Consider the following 8,963-nt stretch of genomic DNA (forward strand, 5'->3'; position numbering starts at 1 on the left):
TCTTGGGGGGGGGGCGGGGCTCTTAGCCACTGCACAAGGCTGCGGTGGTCACTCTGGCAGCATGTGGATGCTGCTGCAGCCAATGCCTATCTGTGCTGAGACTGCAGTCAGTCTCATCTCTTAGGGGTACTTGTATCTGCTTATAATAACACTGGTCCTATCTGGCTGTGTAAAGATAGGTCTAGGTGTCTGATTTAAGCCCCTTTTTCTAAAAACTTGGTCTAACTGGTGCCCTAACAGGCTACAGTGAGACTGTCTTTTCTGCCCTGCAGCAGATACTCCACCATCTCACCAAGACCCAAGACATCAACCAAATTCCCTGCTCTCCTGGCAAGGTTTCACAGGCTGCCAGCCAGTGCCAGGCTCCTGCTCTTGCACCACAGTCCTACTCTGTGAGGTTGCAGTGGGCTACTAAGGAAAAGATAACCCAGGGCAAGATTCAGGCATACGAAAAGCAGTGTGGGGTAGGGGAAAGAGAGCCAAAGCAGGGAGTAAGCCAAGGAGAGAGACATTAAAATCAACAGGCATTTTAACTTACAGGGGAAGAAGGGAAGGAAAATGAATCAGTGCTCCCAGAGGAGGCAGTCTGAATCTACTCTGATCCTACAGCAAGAGAGTGGAAACAGGCATTTAAGAGCAGCTCATTTATACAAGGCGTACTGAATATACCGAGCAAACTACCAAAGGAGGCAATAAACCTGCATCTTGGAGAATGGTCTGAAAGGAGTTGGATTGGCACTTTAGAGCAAAGAGATATTTGAGGCTGCAAAGGCAAGCAGCAGTGCACAGAGACACACGGACACAGTTCACGTGGCCCTTGCTATTGACGTGTTTTCCCTCCCCAGCCCAGCCTGCTGAGCTTGATTACTTACATCTTGTATAACTTACATAGTCTAAAGAGAGTCGGCCAATTTCCACTCAATTTATAATTTAGCAAGCAGAGGAGCTTGATTCTTCTAATTTACATAAAACGTACATAAAACTGAAAACAAAATAGCTTCAGAGCATATGGGCAAAGTACACAAGAGCCACAGAGGAAAGCAGGAGTGAAGAAGGATATGGCGCAAAGGCACTGTCTGGATCGTACTCTGCTAAGGAGTTCTGTGTATCTTATTTATGATAAATATCACACAGAAAAGCCAGATTTCATCATCACAGACATGTGTTGGTGGACAATCGACACACAGACGTACCTAACCAATGCCATAATGCTGAATGGGGCTTTTTTACTGCATCCTTCTTTTTCTAGGTAAAGAAATATTGTTGAAAACCTTCTGCAACAATTTGGCAAGATGGCATCAGTGTGTATGAAGGCGGAACTGCTTTCCTCCCATTCCCTCTTGGACATGTCCTTTTCTCATGAAAAAAGGCAGGGAGCTCTCACCCTGTGGGTAAACCTAAGTCAGCATTCCACTTCCTGGGGGGCTGTGCTCTTGTGACCACTTCTCCTGCATTCCTCCTCCATGACTGCCAGGTTCTGGCACAGCCAGAGAAGGCATTCTCTGAGAGAAGACACCACCTGCCAAGTGTGGAAGCTGGTATTCCTCCCGTGGCATGGTAGGCTCCAAATCATGCCTCTCTTCCCCATTTGCTGGAGGAGTCATCCTGGGTACTAACAATAGACTCCATGGAGGCTGGTGGAGCTCAGGCTGCCTCACCAACTTCTGTCTGAATTCAGTCATTTCCAGTGAGCAATGTATAAATAGATGCTGCCTCATTATTGATGTATATTGTGCAAAGGGTTTAGCCAGGGATGAAGCTTGCCTGCTTTCCTTTTATGGATGAAAAGCGGGATCCCAGAGCCTTTATGTGAGATCTCTGCACATGTCAATCAAACCACACCAGGAGGAAGTTTCTCTGCTCTTAGGTCCATGTTAAATGGCAGCCACCGGCCACACGTCCATCGGAACAAAATACACGTATGTATAGGCATATTTACAAATATGCACAACAAAACCAAATGAAAAAAGAATTCTAATGGTTGCAGCCTAATTTTTCTATTCCTTTTCAAATCCCAAGACCGGGCTGTAGTCGGGGCCACTCTGACACAAATCTCATTTGACATCGTTATAAACCACTGATTTACACTAATGGAAGAGTTAGCCTCTGATTTAGGAAGCAGACCTTAGCAGCTGGCCCAAGCCTGAGCATCTCAGCCCTGCAGTCTGGCTGTAGCACATTGATACTTGCCAGCTAAATTTGATCATGAACGCTAGTGAAGGCGAGCTATCGATATTTCAGAAAGCCATTCCTCACACTTCTGAGCAGCAAACAGCCCATCACTAAGAAGGCCAGACCCTTGTCAGCATGAGCTGACTTATATGAAATGAAACACTGAGCTCACTGCTAGCTCCAGAGTTAATCTCAGAAGAGAGATTTTATTAGAGAAAGCAGAGCTATTGTTCTGAGCCTCTCTACAGGGCACGTGTTTAAGTTTTGCATTCAAGAAATGTGGAATACTTAAAAGAGAGTTGCATTTGATAAAAACAAAAACCTGAAAAGCCTAGCTAGGTATTGTGTGTGTGGATTTATTTATTTGATTTGTTTTCCTTGGATTTCTCATCCTGCCCATTCAGCATCCTTTCCCCTGTTGGAGTTTTTCCTCCCTCTCTACCAGGGAGACTGGAACAGAGTGAGCAGCACCACCTCACTGCAGCTCCAGAAAAAGAAAACTAAACATGTCTATGTTCATCTCTAACCAAAGGTATTGACCGGTCCTACCTCCTTTGCTGGTAAGAATTTAAATTGACAGAAATGACAAGCATCTAAACAAGAAGAGCAAAAGGGAGTGGGTTTGGCTCTTGCTTCCTAGAGCAGGACTCGCAGATGCAGTTTTCATCAAGGGGTTCTTTGAACAACTGAAGGCAAATGGATTTATGTTATCACATGCGTGACACATGATGGGACAGCCACAAGATGTCATAACACAACAAAGGACAATGAGAAGTAAAAACAGAAAGGAGGATTGTACTGAAACCTTGAAGGTAATTTTGCTACTATGTTCTGCATAACTCAGACCCTGGCAAACACCTGGGGAAAAAGGTCTCTTTCTTAAAAATGAAAAAATCACCACCTCTTAAGCTGAGGTCTGTGAAAGTTTCCACTGCTCTCCTCTATAGTTCAAGACCTTCATTAAAAAAATTAGGAAATTAAATGATCCTGAGATTTCTAAAATAAAAACATGTTGAGACAGAAAATCCCTTCCATCACCTCAAATCTTTTGCATATATTGTGAAAAGGAAGGGAGATAGCAAGGCAGTGGAGGAAGGCAGGGGAACAAGAAACAGTTTTTACCATAGTGGTCATTTTTAACAACTAGACCATCAAGACTGTAATAAGTGTTGCTCCAGTAAAACAGCAAGCAATAAACTGTAAAACAGAAGAATGTATCATGGCAAACTGATGAAGAGGTAACGTGAGATGCATTTTCTTGGAGTAACCGGGTAAGTTATCTCCTGAAGAATGATTGTTAAAGGAAGAGTTTCCAGATGGTGAGAAGGATCAAGCCTCCCCCTGCTCTTACTATTTTCCACCTAAATTGAAGAAAAAAAAATCCTTAATAATGCAGTAATTAGTGATGCCTTTTTATTTGATTTTTTATCGGCATCTTTTAGGAGAATGTGAATATTTGCACCGCTCTTACTATCAGATAATTTAAAAGTAGTCATATGAAATCTACATTATCTATGTAAATGTCTCCGTAAGATGCAGTGAGATGGTTCTTTTTTTGGTAACAGGCTGCACAATTGCATGCTGTACTGTTCTGGTTCAGAATGTTCCTCTTTCTCCAATTAGAGAAGACCAGCCCCATGCAGATCACTTTATCTTTGATTTCCAACGATTTAAAAGATTGGTTTGACCTGTGATCATTAATAAACTTTGTGGTATTGTCCTGATTTAGTAAAGGAACCGCTAATATTACAAACAAGGTTATGAATCAGCCATTAATATTAAAGTCAGCTATATTTTTCCAACATTTCATGCCTCATGCAATAATGTGAAAGGGGTGTACATTGTGTGCAACTCAGATGAGCTGATACAGAACAACACGGTGGTGACAACTGATCCCAAAACAGATAAAAGATCTACTTAATCTGAAATACTCTTGAGTAGTTTGGAAAGTGTAAGTTACCTCTTGTGGGCCTAGCCCTTTCTTTCTAGCGGTATAAAGTGCTGAGAAATTATCGGAGCCATTTCAGCTCCATGAAGCTGTGTTGCAGCAGTCAGAGGCAAGAAGGCCTCCCCAGACATCTCTCCAGTCCTCCTAGGGTGACTGCTGCTTGCTGTGTCTTGGCCAAGTTAATTTTACATCTCCCAGGCAAGGGCTTTCCTGCCTGGAGATTGCTCTGTTGCTTTATATCATCCCACTGGCTAGAGGGGTATTGGGTTCACTGAAAGGAAATGTTTCCTAATAGCCATGCTGCATTTTCTCCATACATATCTTCTAGGTCTATTTGCACACACCAGGCTACATTGCTTTCCTGCTGGTTTCTGCAGGAGAACGATTTCAAAAGCAGGATACTCATTTCATTTATCTACATGGGCATTATTACGTAATTTTGGCTAGATATGTATAGTCATATATACATGTGTGTGTATATATAAAAATATATATAAACCATCTTTCAGGTATATATTCAAGCTCTTATTTTTCCTATCAATCAACCTGCTCTAGTTTCTGGAACATTTCACCTAATTTTTTTGTTGGCTGCTTATGACTAGATACTGTTTTTCCAGGAAGCAAACTACCAAACTTGTGTGATGTTCCAGCCCTGGTTTCAACACTTCTGGTACATGTTTCCAGCGCCACACTGTGATGCCTCCTCACCTACAGTCCCTGGTGCCTCACCTCTCCTCTGCCCTCTGACTCTGAAAAAGCTGGGTCACATCTACCTTTTACCATCACCTCTTAGACTCTTCTCTTTACTTTCCTCAGGATCCTCTCTGTCCTTTGCAGTCAGACTCTTTCCATCACCTCTGTGAATTCTGGCTTGTTTTTTCACTTTTAGACTACTTATTTTTGGCCTGTCATTTAAATTTCTTTTGAGTCATTGTTATTATCGAGCCAACATTTATAAATAGCTCTATGCATTGCAGGTATGGGATAATCAAGTCCTTTGATTTTTGAGCAATTTGGTTACTAAATTATAGCAATAAAAAGCATGTAATCATCATGGGCTTTACCCCAGGAAATGTTTCTACCATTAAAGCTTTCAGGACGTAGATGATGATTCTGGTAAAAATTTATGGCTCTTAATAATGAGTGTTATGATTTACCATTACAACACTAAACGGTGAGGTGTCATAACAGCTATGGGTAATACCTGGGGGCGATGCTTTTCAGAAAAATAGTAATCTATTAAAAGGAAGAGAAGAAAAAGCCTTTTGTATACGTAAAGAGGTGATCTATTTTTAAAAAGTGCATGAAATTTTGTTGTGTACATTATGGCTAGCGTGATGTAAAAAGGCAGAGAAAAAGGCTAGTTAGCTTATTCTCACAGAGTAAAGTATGTGTGGAGCTGTGTGGATGTATAGATATTACTGTTTTCAACTTCCTCAAGAAAACCCTATGAACACTAGAAGCCACCTAAACTGACACGAAAGACAATAATTTGTTATGGGAAGAAAACCTACACTCCCCTCCAAATCATATGGAGTCTTAAAAGCAGAAAGTAAAAGCATCTGCATAACTGCACACATCTATATGCAACACTGTGGGCATTTATTTTAGGCAAATTTGCAGCAGCAAGAGGAATCATAACACAGGTCATAAATATGCACTGCAACAGCATGGCCCCTGCTGAGGGGAGTGGGTGTTGTGCCTCTGTCAGGTCTGGGAGAATGGGGCTTTTCTGCTATGCTCTAGCCTCTCTGAATTCAGAGAGGGGTGCCTGTGTGTATATATGTATATTTATACCACTCAGGGATATATACATATGTAAGGGTTGTAGTTTTAATTATTTCTGGAAAGAGTACCTGAAGTCCAATGGCAGTCCCTACCACTTAATTTAGGGTACTGCTAAGCAGAGAAATGCTTCACACTATGGGCTGACCCAGGCAGGGCTGTGACCCTGCCTGCCCAGGACAGCAGAGACCAAAACTACTCTTTGTACTCCCATTCCTGCCATGGGATATGATGTGCCCGTTGTGCCTGGGGACACGGCCCTTGGGCAGCTCCCTGCTCTGGGAAGGGAGAGCAGGGTAGGGGACAGCCAGTGTCACAGTGTCACCTGCGCTGCACCAGGGCTGCTGCCACACCAGCGTCTGCTCTGCCACCAACTGCCTGTGCCGCCCTGGGGGCCCTGGTGTGACAAAGACTTACCTATGGCAGCAGCCTCCAAGGCTACTCCAGCAGAGAAAATTACCCAGAGATATAAATCTTCATAGGATTATGGCCTTTAAAGACAAGGCTAAGTTCAAGTAATTATTTTTGCGGTAATTTTTTAATTTAATTTTCTACCAGGATGCAGATTACAAAACCCATTTTAAAACAGAAACTTAGCATTCTGAATTAATTAAATATGCCCTCACCAAAATAGCTGTTAATGCACAGTTGGTGCTGCCACAAACCTTATTCTAAAATGTCTTAGGAAATGCTCATACTGGTACAATTAAACCCCCTTATTTATAAAGTAATTTCTTACTATGTTCCACTATAAACTTTTAGAGTCATTTTTTCCATTAATGAAATATCATTAAACTACTAGAGGCGGGGAGGTTTTAGAGTTATTTTTTTTAGCACACAGGATTCGCAATTTCTAAAGCAAAGTAGGAAGTGTAGCATTGTAAAAAATCTCTTTCACTAGGGGTCTAATCTTTCCCACAGTGAAATCAATTGGGACTTTATTATTGCACTGGATAGTAGGATTTGGCCCTAAATATTCTGGATTTAATGTGAGCAAGCTTGCTTTCCTGAGCAGTCCCATGGAAGCTGCATGCATTGCCAGGATCAGACACATAGTATGAATAGTCACTACTTAGATGTCTGCTGTTCAGAAATGACCCCTTCTGTCCTTCAATATATATATGTGACAGACCCCTGGAACTGCTAATAAATGGGGGGAGTCCCTCTGAGGTCATGCTATTGGGAAACATCATCCAAGAGTCCACACTGAGCATTTACACAATATTCTAGAATCATTTTGGTGAGCATATCCAGTATTTCTCCAGTCAGATCCTACACTTTCACTCTTTTTCACATTCACTCTTTTACCCCACATAGCACAGCGATTCCCAAAAGATTTTAGAGACGAGAAATCTACAATCATCAAAATGTTAATTTTGACAATGACAAAGAGTACATGCATTAAAAATGCATCAGCCCTGTCATTAAGGCATTATTCAGCAAAACCATCTCATCATGGTCTATAGAAAGCAACCAGAAGAAACCCAGTATAAAGAACCATTTGCTAAGCTTGTATTTACGGGTACCAGTCCAATACACACTACACAAGGTACTCAACCAAGCAAAGAGCAAACAAATCCACACCCTTTATGTGATGAAATGGGAACTCTTAATAGTATTCTAAGTCATGACTCAATGGAAAACGTAAACTAAAAGCTCTGTAAAACCAGAGGAAGGTTTGTAATACAAACCTGGATTTTAAAATAGTGTTTCCATCGCTGTTCCTGCAGCACTTGTGACTGTGACTGTGTTACGGTGCTGAACTGACTATGATTTAGCAGCTGATCATGTCTTTTTAAAGCATAATTTAACATTATTTCTGAGGCTGTTGAACATACTAAACTACAAGGAAAAAATCTGCTTTCAAGTGGTATTAGAGAAACACAAGGATCAGAGTGCTAGCATCAAAGATGTGTCTAAAGAATAACAGATCCACACGTCTGTGTTACAACGAGCGCTCCACTCACTACTAAAGGCAACAGACTAAGATTGCTTTGGCAGTGGTTGGAAATTATTAGGTAGAACATCAGCAGCCTTTCAATCTCTAAGCAAGAGACAGAGAGGAAGATATTCTCCATCAGCCCACCTCATGTGCTCAGCGATTACCCCACATCTGGCTTGCCCACATTAAAAATCATTCCTAGCCCCATCATAGCTGAGGCTGGGGAAGGATGCATTCTTTGAATGCTGTCTTATCACAGGACTCCTGGTCTTGCTTTAAAATGGCTTCTCATCTAATTCACTTAAGGCTGAAATCTGGTCTCACAGTTATGACTTCATGGCAACAAGACCTGGGATCATATGGGCATGTGGAGAGGCCCTGAATGGCAAAACACAGGCACGATCACACCCTGCTCCTCTTCTCTGCCAGGCTTGTGGGCAGAGGAGCAAGGGAAAGAAGACCAGAACTATGAATGCTATGCCTGGATTTTCCTAAGCACAACATCTGAAAGACTGATCAGGGTTTTAACCAAATCCTGTGCCCTGCTGCTGAGATTGGAGAGAAGAACAGATGCACGTTTTCTGTGTTGAAGCGATGGGGCACGTTTTAGCCGGTTATGGGAATCAATGTCCCTTAGTTGTGTCTCCCACCTGTCCAGCTGCAAGTAGCATTTGGGGAGTCCTGAGCTCTAGAAAAGGGCACAAATAAGCCACCACTTGAGCTGCAGAGGGAAAAAAACCCCTCAGCTCTGGTCCTCAACGTGTGTCCCAACCTGGGGCCTCAGAAGCTGATAAACTCTGCTGGGCTGGAGGTGGTGTAAAGGTGGATTCCTAATCCTGCCCTCCCCAGATTGCAGGGTGAGGATAAAAGAGCAAGAGGAGCATTGCCCCCATTGAAAGCAAGCGGCCTCAAACTGCTCCCCAGGAGCGGCCCCGCTGGATGGCCGAGCCCCTCGGCAGCCGGGGAAGAGGGGCTTCCCCGGGCGTGGGGCGCTCTGGCCGTGCGGGTGTCCCTCCCTGGCCCCGCTAGCACGGCACGGGGCGCTCGGCACTCCCCGCCCGCGGGCACCCCAGCCCCGCACGGCCCGGCTGCTGCGGGCCCGGGGCCATGCCCACC

General features: G+C 43.3%; 1 long non-coding RNA gene across 2 annotated transcripts in view; it reads right to left on the bottom strand.

Annotated features, from left to right (window-relative positions):
• Positions 1-8,963, bottom strand: part of LOC115947985 — a 46,362-nt gene that overhangs the window by 32,629 nt on the left and 4,770 nt on the right. The gene's annotated exons all lie outside the window — the stretch shown is intronic.

This window comes from Geospiza fortis, unplaced genomic scaffold, assembly GCF_000277835.1.
Source record: "Geospiza fortis unplaced genomic scaffold, GeoFor_1.0 scaffold403, whole genome shotgun sequence".
NCBI classification, from domain to species: domain Eukaryota; kingdom Metazoa; phylum Chordata; class Aves; order Passeriformes; family Thraupidae; genus Geospiza; species Geospiza fortis.